The sequence below is a fragment of the Bufo bufo genome, chromosome 2 (genome assembly GCF_905171765.1).
Source record: "Bufo bufo chromosome 2, aBufBuf1.1, whole genome shotgun sequence".
Taxonomy (NCBI): domain Eukaryota; kingdom Metazoa; phylum Chordata; class Amphibia; order Anura; family Bufonidae; genus Bufo; species Bufo bufo.
Window position 1 is genome coordinate 442,264,002 of NC_053390.1, and position 16,962 is coordinate 442,280,963.

At 43.6% G+C, this 16,962-nt stretch overlaps 1 protein-coding gene across 1 annotated transcript in view; it reads right to left on the bottom strand.

Moving 5' to 3' along the window:
• S1PR4 (sphingosine-1-phosphate receptor 4) overlaps positions 1–16,741 on the bottom strand; it is a 36,989-nt gene extending 20,248 nt beyond the window's left edge. The window contains exon 1 of the mRNA XM_040417494.1: positions 16,611–16,741. The gene's annotated coding sequence lies outside the window, so the exon portion shown is untranslated. The remainder of the gene's footprint in view (positions 1–16,610) is intronic.
• Positions 16,742–16,962: the final 221 nt, after the last annotated feature.

Genomic DNA, 16,962 nt, shown 5'->3' on the forward strand with positions numbered 1-16,962 from the left:
GACAGACCCATAACCCATGGAATAAGTCGGATTTTTGTTCTGAGCATTTTGGCCATTTTGTTTGTCTGTCTGGCCTATGGGCCGAGGGTGGTATGGTAAATGCATAAATGTCCCTGTGCTTGATTTTTAGCTGAGTTTCTCTCCAGTTTTCAGATATTATGTACTGTCTAAAATCCGTCCACCCACTAAGAATCTCTTTTCCTATGTCTCTTATCGCTAATTGTTTTGCCCATCCCTGGAACATGGAATGACATGTCCTTGGAAGTATTTTAGTTTTTATAAAAGCAAAAAGATCTGAAACAGAATGTTTAGTACACTGCTCAAAAAAATAAAGGGAACACTTAAACAACACAATGTAACTCCAAGTCAATCACACATCTGTGAAATCAAACTGTCCACTTAGGAAGCAACACTGAGTGACAATCAATTTCACATGCTGTTGTGCAAATGGGATAGACAACAGGTGGAAATTATAGGCAATTAGCAAGACACCCCCAATAAAGGAGTGGTTCTGCAGGTGGTGACCACAGACCACTTCTCAGTTCCTATGCTTCCTGGCTGATGTTTTGGTCACTTTTGAATGCTGGCGGTGCTTTCACTCTAGTGGTAGCATGAGACGGAGTCTACAACCCACACAAGTGGCTCAGGTAGTGCAGCTTATCCAGGATGGCACATCAATGCGAGCTGTGGCAAGAAGGTTTGCTGTGTCTGTCAGCGTAGTGTCCGGAGCATGGAGGCGCTACCAGGAGACAGATGAGTACATCAGGAGACGTGGAGGAGGCCGTAGGAGGGCAACAACCCAGCAGCAGGACCGCTACCTCCGCCTTTGTGCAAGGAGGAACAGGAGGAGCACTGCCAGAGCCCTGCAAAATGACCTCCAGCAGGCCACAAATGTGCATGTGTCTGCTCAAACGGTCAGAAACAGACTCCATGAGGGTGATATGAGGGCCCGAAGTCCACAGGTGGGGGTTGTGCTTACAGCCCAACACCGTGCAGGACGTTTGGCATTTGCCAGAGAACACCAAGATTGGGAAATTCGCCACTGGTGCCCTGTGCTCTTCACAGAGGAAAGCAGGTTCACACTGAGCACATGTGACAGAAGTGACAGTGTCAGGAGACGCCGTGGAGAACGTTCTGCTGCCTGCAACATCCTCCAGCATGACCAGTTTGGCATTGGGTCAGTAATGGTGTGGGGTGGCATTTCTTAGGAGGGCCGCACAGCCCTCCATGTGCTCACCAGAGGTATCCTGACTGCCATTAGGTACCGAGATGAGATCCTCAGACCCCTTGTGAGACCATATGCTGGTGCGGTTGGCCCTGGGTTCCTCCTAATGCAAGACAATGCTAGACCTCATGTGGCTAGAGTGTGTCAGCAGTTCCTGCAAGACAAAGGCATTGATGCTATGGACTGGCCCGCCCGTTCCCCAGACCTGAATCCAATTGAGCACATCTGGGACATCATGTCTCGCTCTATCCACCAACGTCACGTTGCACCACAGACTGTCCAGGAGTTGGCAGATGCTTTAGTCCAGGTCTGGGAGGAGATCCCTCAGGAGACCGTCTGCCACCTCATCAGGAGCATGCACAGGCGTTGTAGGGAGATCCGAGAATACACCAACGCCATTAAGTCCCATGGGGACCCCATACTTTTTTCTAGTGTTAAATTTTTAATAATGACTAGTTCCTCTCCTCCAATCCAGTATATGTCTCAATAAACAAGCTACATTATATCCACTGACGTTCGTAAAGTTTACACCCCCCTCTAATTTAGAATTATAAGTTTATCTAGCACTATCCTAGGCCTCTTTCCAGACCGTAGGAATGTCACAAAATGTGAGTTTAGTGTTGTTATATCCTTATGCTTTTGCAACACTGAAATTGTCTGTAGTGGATATACTGTAGAAGTCTAGCAAAACATGACAACTTAACTAAGTGACATCTTTCCATCAAATTTAATGGGAGTTGGGCCCATATTCTCAAGTCTGAGAATATTCTCTCTAGTATGGGTTTGTAGTTCAAATTATATAAGAAGCAGGAAAGCAATCTATCTTTATTCCTAAGTACTTGATGTGATACCACAATTCCTACGCAATATGGTACTTTTACCGGTGTTTCCCCCTAAATCCAAAAATTCACATTTTGACAGATTTGCCTTATATCCCGAATACAGACCAAACTCGGACAGTGTATCAAATATTTTAGGGATGTGTTTTGTCGGATTATCTAGGAAAAGGATAATATCGTCTGCAAAGAGAGCTATTCGGACTTCCTGATTGCCCACTTTAATGCCACTAAAAATTCCAGATGTTTGGAGGTATCTTGACGGCTGCTCTGCCTTGGGTAAAACCCACCTGTACAGGGCTTATTAGAGTCGACATAAAGGTACCCAGTCTCATTTCCACAATGTTTGATGGTATTTTTTAGTCCACATTTATCAAGGAAATGGGCCTATAAGATCCCGGATGCATGCTATCTTTGCCAGGTTTTAGCAATAGCTTAATATAAGCCAGAGAAGATGATTGAGGAGGACCCCCCTCTCCTAGCGCAGAATTAAATATTGCTGTTAAAATGCTATCTATTTGGTCCTTTAGTAGTTTATAAAACTCCTCTGTCAAGCCATCAGGACCTGGTGCTTTGTGCAGTCCACCGCCAATGACGCATAACGATTCGGTCTCTGCTCCCGTTGTGTCTTGGGAGAGGAACTGTTGTCCAAGGCTTGTAGTCCTTTTCCTGGACTTTTTCTCCATTCCACTCCTATCTGTGCTGAGGAGGTATCAATTCGTCCGGCTAATGAAGATCTGTCTGTGTCTCCGTGACGTCGTCTTTGTGGCGAGTACTTCTTGGGCACAGCGCTATCTTTATCCGATGCCTTCTCAGCCATCTATCACTGGGCCTCTGCAAAGCTCCTTGTTTCACTTGGTGATTTGAATATATACGGCTCTTCTCCCGCCACTTGTATTTTCAATATTGTGGGGTATTGCAGATGAAACTTTATCTTTTTGGCATAAAGCGTGGAGCACACCGTACTATACTAGCTCCAGGAGAGTTTTCCTGTTACGGAATGCTCTCAGGATTTCTTCTTTATGATTATAGTCCAAAAACTTTACAATAACCTGTCTGGGCTTGTTTGTTTGTGGTTTGGACCCTTGAGCTGGTGTAGTGGTTACAGCCCTGGTAGGACCCACACGATGTGCTCTTTCTACTCTTTTGAGCTCAGTCAAACTCAAAGCTTGCGGAATCTCTTCTTCACATAGTTTCTGTAAGTGAGTGGGTTTGATGTGTTTTGGCACTCCCAGGATCCGCAAGTTGATCCTGCGAGATCTATTTTCTATATCTTCCATGCGCTCACGCAAGGTAGAATTTTCCTGTGATAGCTTTTTTTATGATATTATAAGCTCCTGTCGACTCATCCTCCAGACTCAATATTCTTTTCTCTATTTCCCCACGCCTGGAGGAATGTGAGTCTACCTCCGCTCGTATTTCTTGTAAAGAAGCCAACACCACAGATATGAGGGAGTCTTTGATGTCCGGGGCAAGATGTTTAGCTACCTCAATAGCCAGCGTTTTATAGTCTAACAAGGATCCAATTTTTCTCGGTCTTGTCATCTCTGTATAAATCTTGAGACTAAGCAACAGGCTCACTCGCTGCCGTGTGATCTCCCGGCGCCATTTTCTTCTCACCGCCCTCGGTCCTTTCCTTTACACTGCCGGTTTTCCACTGCTCCGGAGCAAAAATATCTCCATGTGATGTCCTCCAAGATGACAGGGGAACGTATAGCCACAGCTTCTATAATCGCTGATGACTGTACACAAGAATTTTTGCAGGTCTAGGGAGAGGGTGCAGCGGAGCTCCTCACACCACCGCCTTACATCCCAGCGCCGGAACTGGAAGTCAAGCAATGTTTTATATTCATATTTTTACATTCACACTATTATGGAGTTTTATGCATTCATATTACATGTTACTTGTTTCCGCTATGGCAACATTGCTATATTTAGTTCTAAATTTCATGTCTCCTACCCAGCAGTGTTAGTGGTTTGTATATGAAAATGTTGCTGACAGACTCCCTATCAAACTGGTTTGGGGCCACTAAACTACCAGCATGCGGTTATGCAGCTGGGGTTTAGGGTCCCAAACTTGCCCGTTGCAAACCCATCCCATTAAATTCAAACATACTGAGAAAAGAGTCCAGGACTCTTCTCCAGTAGCATGATCCACATGCGCATTGTGCCAATGAAGCTGAGGCCGATGCACCTTACTTAACTAAACATGTGCTTGAATGCACAATGAAACAAGGTACAATGCCTCTGGTTTCATCATCACAGTGCGCATGCACCCGATGCTGCTGGTGAAGAGTCCTGGACACTTATCTAGGTTTGCTTGAATTTCATTTACCTTCTTTTAAGGAGACGGGTGGGTTTGCTATGAGCAGCTTTGGAGACCCTAAACCCAAGCTGCATAAGGACATGCTGGTGGTTTAGTGGCCCCAAACCAGGTTCAGGTAATAGGTTCCCTTTATATGATATACAGTGGGATGCGAAAGTTTGGGCAACCTTGTTAATCGTCATGATTTTCCTGTATAAATCGTTGGTTGTTACGATAAAAAATGTCAGTTAAATATATCATATAGGAGACACACACAGTGATATTTGAGAAGTGAAATGAAGTTTATTGGATTTACAGAAAGTGTGCTATAATTGTTTAAACAAAATTAGGCAGGTGCATAAATTTGGGCTCCACAAAAAAGAAATGAAATCAATATTTAGTAGATCCTCCTTTTGCAGAAATTACAGCATCTAAACGCTTCCTGTAGGTTCCAATGAGAGTCTGGATTCTGGTTGAAGGTATTTTGGACCATTCCTCTTTACAAAACATCTTTAGTTCATTCAGGTTTGATGGCTTCCGAGCATGGACAGCTCTCTTTAAGTCACACCACAGATTTTCAATTATATTCAGGTCTGGGGACTGAGATGGCCATTCCAGAACGTTGTACTTGTTCCTCTGCATAAATGCCTTAGTGGATTTTGTTTAGGGTCGTTGTCTTGTAGAAAGATCCAGCCCCGGCGCAGCTTCAGCTTTGTCACTGATTCCTGGACATTGGTCTCCAGAATCTGCTGATACTGAGTGGAATCCATGCATCCCTCAGCCTTGACAAGATTCCCAGTCCCTGCACTGGCCACACAGCCCCACAGCATGATGGAACCACCACCATATTTTACTGTAGGTAGCAGGTGTCTTTCTTGGAATGCTGTGTTCTTCTTCTTCCATGCATAACGCCCCTTGTTATGGCCAAATAACTCAATTTTAGTTTCATCAGTCCACAGCACCTTATTCCAAAATTAAGCTGGCTTGTCCAAATGTGCTTTAGCCCACCTCAAGCGGCACTTTTTGTGCTGTGGGCGGAGAAAAGGCTTCCTCTGCATCACTCTCGCATACAGCATCTCCTTGTGTAAAGTGCGCCGAATGGTTGAACAATGCACAGTGACTCCATCTGCAGCAAGATGATGTTGTAGGTCTTTGGTGCTGGTCTGTGGGTTGACTCTGACTGTTCTCACCATTCGTCGCTTCTGTCTATCCGAGATATTTCTTGGTCTGCCACTTCGAGCCTTAACTTGAACTGAGCCTGTGGTCTTCCATTTCCTCAATATGTTCCTAACTGTGGAAACAGACAGCTGAAATCTCTGAGACAGCTTTCTGTATCCTTCCCCTAAACCATGATGGTGAACAATCTTTGTCTTCAGGTCATTTGAGAGTTGTTTTGAGACCCCCATGTTGCTACTCTTCAGAGAAAATTAAAAGAGGAGGGAAACTTACAATTGACCCCCTTAAATACTCTTTCTCATAATTGGATTCACCTGTGTATGTAGGTCAGGGGTCACTGAGCTTACCAAGCCAATTTGAGTTCCAATAATTAGTTCTAAAGGTTTTGGAATCCATAAAATGACAACAGTGCCCAAATTTATGCACCTGCCTCATTTTGTTTAAACAATTATAGCACACTTTCTGTAAATCCAATAAACTTCATTTCACTTCTCAAATATTACTGTGTATGTCTCCTATATGATATATTTAACTGACATTTTTTATCTTAACAATCAACGATTTATACAGGAAAATCATGACGATTAACAAGGTTGTCCAAGCTTTTGCATCCCACTGTATGTCATGTACAGAAATAATAAATACACATAGCAATTCAAGCTCTAAAGGTTAGTTCTTGCAAATGAAACCTGCATCCATGTTTACAGCAATTAAGGGTCACTGTTTGCCATAGTTCTAGAAAGACTTTACAGATACACACAATGCTATATAGAAAAAGACGTTTGGTTCAAACAAATTCACACGTGCCTCTGAAGTTCTATGTTCTCTTTGTGGTTTAGGCGTTGCTCAGACAGACTCACAGGAAGGGTGGAGTGTGTGAAGTTTCACAGAGCATGGCAAGATTTGTTCCAAGCTGTGAAATGGCTGAACGTTCATTATAGATATTACTATAATTTCATATTGTTGTTTTATATAGTGAAATTATTACTGTCTAGTTTACGTAGATGGAATTTTTGAGTTAAAGGGGTATTCTCATGCCAACAATTTTCAGCACATCCTGCTCTGGACCTTACACCTACTGATATCTCGAGAATAGAGGTCCCTCAACCCTGTCCAGGTGTTGGCTGACTGCCACATGCAGCCTGTGGTTCAAAACAGAGTTGGCCAGGATAATGGAAGTAACTGAGCTCACCATACTTTTTCTGCAGCTGCCAGTGCACAGTGAGCTATCTTGTTTCTGTAATTGGCACGTTGTATAAAGAACATAGCATCTAATGTGTATGAGCACATCCTGACTCTGCTCTTAATGCTAGATATAAGATAAGGACTGGGCAGTTGGATTTTAACTGACCATTCCTTTTGGCAGCGACTTTCTCACCTCTCCCCATTCAGGACACATGCACACTTGCCCGTGAATGTGTGCAGGCAATTTTTTTTTAAAATAATGCTATGTTAGTTCAGATATGTTTTTTAAAGATCGTTAGCCTTTAGAGGGGTTGGCCTACTTTATACATTGGGGGCACCTATGTCTAGAACGGAGCCCGTAAAGTGAAAGAGAAAAAAACGTGCATGCAAGTCCGCCCTCCATTCATTTCTATGGGACTTCTGAAAATAGCTGAACGTGCTTGGGACCGGCACCTATCAGACATTGGGGACATATCCTAGCAATATGCCCCAATGTGTAAGATGGGTCAACCCACAGCGTGGGAGCAGGGATGTGCAAGTATTAATGGTTCACTGTGTGGCTATCTCTTAAACCCTCATATTGGCATGGTGGGGTTCTATTTAACTCTGTGTATGGGTCCATTCACACGTCTGCAGTGTTTTGCAGATCCGCAAATTGCCGGCACCCTAATAGAAATGCCTATTCTTGTCCGCAGCTGCGGACAAGAATAGGACATGTTCTATTTTTTTGTGAAGCCGCGGACCGGAAGTTCAGGCCATGGACCGGAAATGCGGATGCGGACAGCACACTGTGTGCTATCCGCATCTTTTCCTTTCCCATTGAAAATTAATGGGTCCGCACCCGTTCTACATAATTGCGGAACGGATACGGACCCAAAGTGCGGACATGTGAATGGACCCTATAGATGAGGTAGTGAGGTGGCCATGCATACATTTTAGGAACTAAGAAATAAACCACAGTACAGGGAGTGCAGAATTATTAGGCAAGTTGTATTTTTGAGGATTAATTTTATTATTGAACAACAACCATGGTCTCAATGAACCCAAAAAACTCATTAATATCAAAGCTGAATATTTTTGGAAGTAGTTTTTAGTTTGTTTTTAGTTTTAGCTATTTTAGGGGGATATCTGTGTGTGCAGGTGACTATTACTGTGCATAATTATTAGGCAACTTAACAAAAAACAAATATATACCCATTTCAATTATTTATTTTTACCAGTGAAACCAATATAACATCTCAACATTCACAAATATACATTTCTGACATTCAAAAACAAAACAAAAACAAATCAGTGACCAATATAGCCACCTTTCTTTGCAAGGACACTCAAAAGCCTGCCATCCATGGATTCTGTCAGTGTTTTGATCTGTTCACCATCAACATTGCGTGCAGCAGCAACCACAGCCTCCCAGACACTGTTCAGAGAGGTGTACTGTTTTCAAAATCTTTGATGATACCAGCCCAAACCAGTACTCCACCTCCACCTTTCTGGCGTCTGAGTCGGACTGGAGCTCTCTGCCCTTTACCAATCCAGCCACGGGCCCATCCATCTGGCCCATCAAGACTCACTCTCATTTCATCAGTCCATAAAACCTTAGAAAAATCAGTCTTGAGATATTTCTTGGCCCAGTCTTGACGTTTCAGCTTGTGTGTCTTGTTCAGTGGTGGTCGTCTTTCAGCCTTTCTTACCTTGGCCATGTCTCTGAGTATTGCACACCTTGTGCTTTTGGGCACTCCAGTGATGTTGCAGCTCTGAAATATGGCCAAACTGGTGGCAAGTGGCATCTTGGCAGCTGCACGCTTGACTTTTCTCAGTTCATGGGCAGTTATTTTGCGCCTTGGTTTTTCCACACGCTTCTTGCGACCCTGTTGACTATTTTGAATGAAACGCTTGATTGTTCGATGATCACGCTTCAGAAGCTTTGCAATTTTAAGAGTGCTGCATCCCTCTGCAAGATATCTCACTATTTTTGACTTTTCTGAGCCTGTCAAGTCCTTCTTTTGACCCATTTTGCCAAAGGAAAGGAAGTTGCCTAATAATTATGCACACCTAATATAGGGTGTTGATGTCATTAGACCACACCCCTTCTCATTACAGAGATGCACATCACCTAATATGCTTAATTGGTAGTAGGCTTTCTATCCTATACAGCTTGGAGTAAGACAACATGCATAAAGAGGATGATGTGGTCAAAATACTCATTTGTCTAATAATTCTGCACGCAGTGTATAGCTAGCCACATGCATACATGACAACGTCATCTACTCCTTTCTAGAGTGTTGCACATGGGTCAGGAGACCCTCATTCTGCTGATATATAGGTATGAGGGATGGAGAGAGTCGCATGCAACTCTTAGGGCTCATTCAGATGGCATAAGTTTCTTCTATGGGGGCCCCAAAAGATGCAAGCAGCATGTGCTGTCTGCATCTTTTCTTCCGTCCCACGGCCACGCAAAACAAATAAAACATGTCCTATACTTGTCAGTGAAAATTTGGACGTGGCACCATTGAAGTCTCTGGGTCCACAACAATGCAGAATGCAATCCGTTTTTTTGCGTACATGCTGAACTGACCGCAAAAACATATGGCCGACTGAATGAGCCCATTCTCAGGATAGGTGTCCTGGAAATAGAACTGTCACCTATCCATATAATTAAGCAAATTAATACCACATTGCCGTCACCTATTTGGCATTTTTGTCATATACATTTGATGTTCCATAAATGTCTCTGATGGTATCAACCAGCACCTGGATCTGAATTCTTTTGTAATTTCATGTCATTATAAATTTAGCATAGCCACTGAGTTATTCAATAAAATGCATCTGTATAGCGCCACCTGCTGTTTTTTTTATATTTTTTATTTCTTTATCCTTCCCAAGTGAGAAGGCCGCACATGCTCCTTCAACTGCCTCCTGAGCTGTGATAGGGAGAGCTGAGACACGCCCCCTTAGCTGCAGCAGAAAAGACACTCCCCTTGTCCTGTATTAGGGAGAGATGAGACACGCCCCCCTGAGCTGCAGCAGAAAAGACCCTCCCCTTGTCCTGTAATAGGGAGAGCTGAGACATGCCCCCTTAGCTACAGCAGAAAAGACACTCCCCTTGTCCTGTAATAGGGAGAGCTGAGACACACCCCTTAGCTGCAGCAGAAAAGACACTCCCCTTGTCCTGTAATAGGGAGAGCTGAGACACGCCCCCTGAGCTGCAGCGGAAAATACACTCCCCTTGTCCTGTGATAGGGAGAGCTGAGACACGCCCCCTTAGCTGCAGCAGAAAATACACTCCCCTTGTCCTGTAATAGGGAGAGCTGAGACACGCCCCCTGAGCTGCAGCAGAAAAGACACTCCCCTTGACCTGTAATAGGGAGAGCTGAGACACGCCCCTTGAGCTGCTGCAGAAAAGACACTCCCCTTGTCCTGTAATAGGGAGAGCTGAGACACGCCCCCTTAGCTGCAGCAGAAAAGACACTCCCCTTGTCCTGTAATAGGGAGAGCTGAGACACGCCCCCTGAGCTGCAGCAGAAAAGACACTCCCCTTGTCCTGTAATAGGGAGAGCTGAGACACGCCCCCTTAGCTACAGCAGAAAAGACACGCCCCCTGAGCTGTCAACTTGATATAAATCCAGCAGAGCAATGAATGTGGAGATCTCTGGATCCATGTGAGGTACATGACTGGTTCTAGTTAGAAATAGATTGTCATGTACTATGTGATGTCTGATTTTTACATTAGTCATGAGATAACCCCTTTAATGGCCAGAATGAACTCTCAATAGTGTAGGTAGCATTCCCAACCAATAAAGTTAGTAGCTAACTTTGTATTTAATAGCAGTGGGGAAAACTAAAAAAGTGACAGATTATAGGATAAGAGCTGGGAACTAATACTGAGGCTGTGGACAGGCTGATTCTGTATAAGCCCTTTGTGTTTCTTTACATAGGTCATTTGCTTACAAGGTATATATCTATATAGTAGGTGGCATTAAAGAGACAGTCTTCTTCTTTCTGGAGAGTTAATTTGCATAGTGAGTCACTGCTAGTTTTACCTGCTACTGACGTAGAGGGCAACATACCACAGCTACAGAGACCTCTGTAAGTACAGCAGTTTTAGGCTCCATTCACACGTCCGCAATTGTGGTCCGCATCCATTCCGCAATTGTGCGGAACGGGTGCGGACCCATTCATTCTCTATAGGGACACAGTGTGCTGTCCGCATCCCCATTTCTGGAGCGCGCTGCCGATCTTCCGGTCCGCGGCTCCGGAAAAAGATAGAACATGTCCTATTCTTGTCTGCAATTGTGGACAAGAATAGGCATTTCTATGGGGGTGCTGTCCGGGTGTATTGCGGATCCGCAATACACTACGGATGTGTGAATGGACCCTTAAAGAGAATCAGAATATGACCTATTGTTTAAATCACATTTTTATGTTAAAAATTGTTTTTAAGAATTTTTTCTGAGGTTTTTTTCAAATTTTTACGTTACTATCTATGTTTAAAACAATGTCTAAAATCCTGTGATTTTCACACTAGCCACTATGCCTAATAATAGGGCATGATTTCCTGTTCTGTACAGGTACCTTTTCAGTAGATATTATTATTATTACCTCTGGGACCCGCACCCATCTCTAGAATGGAGCCTGCAAAGTCTATGGGACTGCTGAAATCAGCTATTTCTGCCAGGTCCATAGAAGTGAATGGAGCGGTGGGTGCCTTTGCAGGGTCTGCTTTCCTTTGCGGCCTCCGTTTTAGAGATAGCTGCGGATCTCAGAGGTGATATGCCACCAATGCTTGAGATGACACATCCCCTTTAACATATTTTAGGCCTAGAGGTCAGTGTGAAAACTTTGCAAATTTCTGGTTTTTATATATAGATAGTGACATGGAAAATGAAAAAGAAAGTCACCAAAAATTCTACAAAAATATATGCTTAACATAAAAACATGGTTGCAGCTCTGAAATATGGCCAAACTGGTGGCAAGTGGCATCTTGGCAGCTGCACGCTTGACTTTTCTCAGTTCATGGGCAGTTATTTTGCGCCTTGGTTTTTCCACACGCTTCTTGCGACCCTGTTGACTATTTTGAATGAAACGCTTGATTGTTCGATGATCACGCTTCAGAAGCTTTGCAATTTTAAGAGTGCTGCATCCCTCTGCAAGATATCTCACTATTTTTGACTTTTCTGAGCCTGTCAAGTCCTTCTTTTGACCCATTTTGCCAAAGGAAAGGAAGTTGCCTAATAATTATGCACACCTAATATAGGGTGTTGATGTCATTAGACCACACCCCTTCTCATTACAGAGATGCACATCACCTAATATGCTTAATTGGTAGTAGGCTTTCTATCCTATACAGCTTGGAGTAAGACAACATGCATAAAGAGGATGATGTGGTCAAAATACTCATTTGTCTAATAATTCTGCACGCAGTGTATAGCTAGCCACATGCATACATGACAACGTCATCTACTCCTTTCTAGAGTGTTGCACATGGGTCAGGAGACCCTCATTCTGCTGATATATAGGTATGAGGGATGGAGAGAGTCGCATGCAACTCTTAGGGCTCATTCAGATGGCATAAGTTTCTTCTATGGGGGCCCCAAAAGATGCAAGCAGCATGTGCTGTCTGCATCTTTTCTTCCGTCCCACGGCCACGCAAAACAAATAAAACATGTCCTATACTTGTCAGTGAAAATTTGGACGTGGCACCATTGAAGTCTCTGGGTCCACAACAATGCAGAATGCAATCCGTTTTTTTGCGTACATGCTGAACTGACCGCAAAAACATATGGCCGACTGAATGAGCCCATTCTCAGGATAGGTGTCCTGGAAATAGAACTGTCACCTATCCATATAATTAAGCAAATTAATACCACATTGCCGTCACCTATTTGGCATTTTTGTCATATACATTTGATGTTCCATAAATGTCTCTGATGGTATCAACCAGCACCTGGATCTGAATTCTTTTGTAATTTCATGTCATTATAAATTTAGCATAGCCACTGAGTTATTCAATAAAATGCATCTGTATAGCGCCACCTGCTGTTTTTTTTATATTTTTTATTTCTTTATCCTTCCCAAGTGAGAAGGCCGCACATGCTCCTTCAACTGCCTCCTGAGCTGTGATAGGGAGAGCTGAGACACGCCCCCTTAGCTGCAGCAGAAAAGACACTCCCCTTGTCCTGTATTAGGGAGAGATGAGACACGCCCCCCTGAGCTGCAGCAGAAAAGACCCTCCCCTTGTCCTGTAATAGGGAGAGCTGAGACATGCCCCCTTAGCTATAGCAGAAAAGACACTCCCCTTGTCCTGTAATAGGGAGAGCTGAGACACACCCCTTAGCTGTCAACTTGATATAAATCCAGCAGAGCAATGAATGTGGGGAGAGCTGAGTATAAAAATAGGGAGAGCTGAGACACGCCCCCTTAGCTGCAGCAGAAAAGACACTCCCCTTGACCTGTAATAGGGAGAGCTGAGACACGCCCCCTGAGCTGCAGCAGAAAAGACACTCCCCTTGTCCTGTAATAGGGAGAGCTGAGACACGCCCCCTGAGCTGCAGCAGAAAAGACACTCCCCTTGTCCTGTAATAGGGAGAGCTGAGACACGCCCCCTTAGCTACAGCAGAAAAGACACGCCCCCTGAGCTGTCAACTTGATATAAATCCAGCAGAGCAATGAATGTGGAGATCTCTGGATCCATGTGAGGTACATGACTGGTTCTAGTTAGAAATAGATTGTCATGTACTATGTGATGTCTGATTTTTACATTAGTCATGAGATAACCCCTTTAATGGCCAGAATGAACTCTCAATAGTGTAGGTAGCATTCCCAACCAATAAAGTTAGTAGCTAACTTTGTATTTAATAGCAGTGGGGAAAACTAAAAAAGTGACAGATTATAGGATAAGAGCTGGGAACTAATACTGAGGCTGTGGACAGGCTGATTCTGTATAAGCCCTTTGTGTTTCTTTACATAGGTCATTTGCTTACAAGGTATATATCTATATAGTAGGTGGCATTAAAGAGACAGTCTTCTTCTTTCTGGAGAGTTAATTTGCATAGTGAGTCACTGCTAGTTTTACCTGCTACTGACGTAGAGGGCAACATACCACAGCTACAGAGACCTCTGTAAGTACAGCAGTTTTAGGCTCCATTCACACGTCCGCAATTGTGGTCCGCATCCATTCCGCAATTGTGCGGAACGGGTGCGGACCCATTCATTCTCTATAGGGACACAGTGTGCTGTCCGCATCCCCATTTCTGGAGCGCGCTGCCGATCTTCCGGTCCGCGGCTCCGGAAAAAGATAGAACATGTCCTATTCTTGTCTGCAATTGTGGACAAGAATAGGCATTTCTATGGGGGTGCTGTCCGGGTGTATTGCGGATCCGCAATACACTACGGATGTGTGAATGGACCCTTAAAGAGAATCAGAATATGACCTATTGTTTAAATCACATTTTTATGTTAAAAATTGTTTTTAAGAATTTTTTCTGAGGTTTTTTTCAAATTTTTACGTTACTATCTATGTTTAAAACTTATGTCTAAAATCCTGTGATTTTCACACTAGCCACTATGCCTAATAATAGGGCATGATTTCCTGTTCTGTACAGGTACCTTTTCAGTAGATATTATTATTATTACCTCTGGGACCCGCACCCATCTCTAGAATGGAGCCTGCAAAGTCTATGGGACTGCTGAAATCAGCTATTTCTGCCAGGTCCATAGAAGTGAATGGAGCGGTGGGTGCCTTTGCAGGGTCTGCTTTCCTTTGCGGCCTCCGTTTTAGAGATAGCTGCGGATCTCAGAGGTGATATGCCACCAATGCTTGAGATGACACATCCCCTTTAACATATTTTAGGCCTAGAGGTCAGTGTGAAAACTTTGCAAATTTCTGGTTTTTATATATAGATAGTGACATGGAAAATGAAAAAGAAAGTCACCAAAAATTCTACAAAAATATATGCTTAACATAAAAACATGGTTTAAACAAAGGTAATTTCCTGAAGACACATTGCCTTTAAGGCACTGTATGACTGTAGGCACACTATGGCGCAATGTAGGCACGTTTGGCAGTATGCCATTATGAGGGCACAGTATGTAAGTGACGAATTACACTCTGGTCGCAGTTAGGTATTATGTTGACACTATGTGGGTTATGCTTTTTAGTGGGAAGGAATATTTTTTGCATATAAGCCACATTCAAATACTGGCAACAGCTGACTGTCTCCCTTTAACAAAGCCAGCGTACCCCCCATTAACTGTTCTAGAGTGTCTCAGTAAATGGTACCAGCTAGAGTGCCTCCGTAAATATTTCCAGCATGTGCCCATAAACCAGCCAGCCAAAGAGTGCCCTATAAACAGTTGGAGGCACAGAATGACCCCATATTTAGTGGCAGCAAAATAGTGACCGTCTAGAAAAGGCCATGGTGGCCAGAGTACATCTATAACGTGTCCAAGAATAGACTATCCCCACAAACAATATCTTAGTCACAGTGTACCCCCATAAGCAGTTCTCCAGGTGGAGCCTATCCCCATAAACAGTGCCCCAAACTGAGCGTGCTCCCATATATATAGTGACAGACTTAGGTTAGCTTCTCCTCCAGTCTATCAGCAGGAATTAGTACCAGGGACTGTTCCATTTCGTCTAGTGGTGTTTCAAGGCTCTTTAATAGCTGGAACATAGATTTTCATGCTACCTATAGATGACTTCATGGACACAGTTGTCTTCTTCTGGGGGAGAGCTAATTTGCATATCTTTTCCCAAGGAGCATTGCCTGTAAGGCTAGGTCTACATGACGACACTGCTGTCTACACGACGATGGATATTTCTGCGACTGTCACGTTGCAGTCGCAGCATGTCGCATGTTGCAGTGCGACACCTTAGACTGCCATTATAAAAATTGTCGCGCGACATTAGTGCAACAAAATGCCGCGCACCAAATATTGCAGTGTAGTTGTGCCCTATCTGTCGCGCAACTTATTGTCGCGCGACAAATATCGTCGTATAGACCTAGATTAAGAGCCCTTGAAGACGAGCGTGTCCAGATTAGGTCCGGATGCGTTGCGAGTGAAAAATGTGCGATTTCGAAGGCAAAGTCATTCAGTTTTGCCTGCGATCGCGTTCCGTTCAGTTTTTATTGCGCGGGTGCAATGCGTTTTGCACGCGTGTGATAAAAAACTGAATGTATAGAAACAACATCTCTTAGCAACCATCCGTGATGCGATGCGATTTTCACGCAGCTCCATTCACTTCTATGGGGAAAATTGCAGAATATAGAACATGCTGCGATTTTTCACGCAATGCACAAGTGATGCGTGAAAACCAATGCACATGTACACAGCCTCATTGAAATGAATAGGTCCGGATTCCGTGCGGGCGCAATACGTTCGCATCACGCATTGCACCCGTGCGGAATACTCGATCGTGTGAAAGGCGCCTAAGACTCTCTACAGTAGTTAGCAGTCTCCACAAGGAGAATTCTCCCAGAGAGATGTTACAAAAAGTTCACCTTTGTATCGGAGACTCCAATACAATCAAAAAGTCCAGCTGAAAAAATACATGTGCAGCCACAATGCACAAGAACAAGATTTTGGATAGAGAGGAAAATACATTTTTTATAAATATTTGTATCTATGTCCCTTATGAAATAAGTGTCCTGACAATGGGCATCAGATAAGGGTCAGATCTTTCTTTGCATGGCTACTTTCAGTCAGATAAAGCCAAAAGCCTTTCTTTGGGGTCAACAGCCTTATCTCTTAAAAGGTCCAAACATCTATACAAGTTCTATTACAATACCATAATCCTTGTTTTGTAGCCTATTATGTGATATGTCTATAAAGTCATAAAAGGTATTACGTTTCCCTTTACAAAACTATTGCATCCCCTGCTCACCTGGCATCTGATGGTCACCTTGTGCATGTCTGAAGTGACAGCTTATTGACATCTAGTAGTTTTGACAGGAAATATTGTAATCTCTACCACAGGTTTCAGGATGGACCCCACCCAGAGGAGAGGCAGGGGTACCGGTAACTTCTAAAACAAACGAATGGTTTGCTTTTTATATGAAATCGTTCTGTAGTTTCTCTGTTACTTCTTGTTCTGACACATATAAGCAAATTGCCTCAGATACGCAGCAGCAAACCGTAAAAACCCCAAATTATCACCAACCAGTAGGATGAGTGAATTATGGTTGGATAGGAAGGACCGGTTTAAGTTTGTACGCTAGTATCTCTGTTACTTCTCG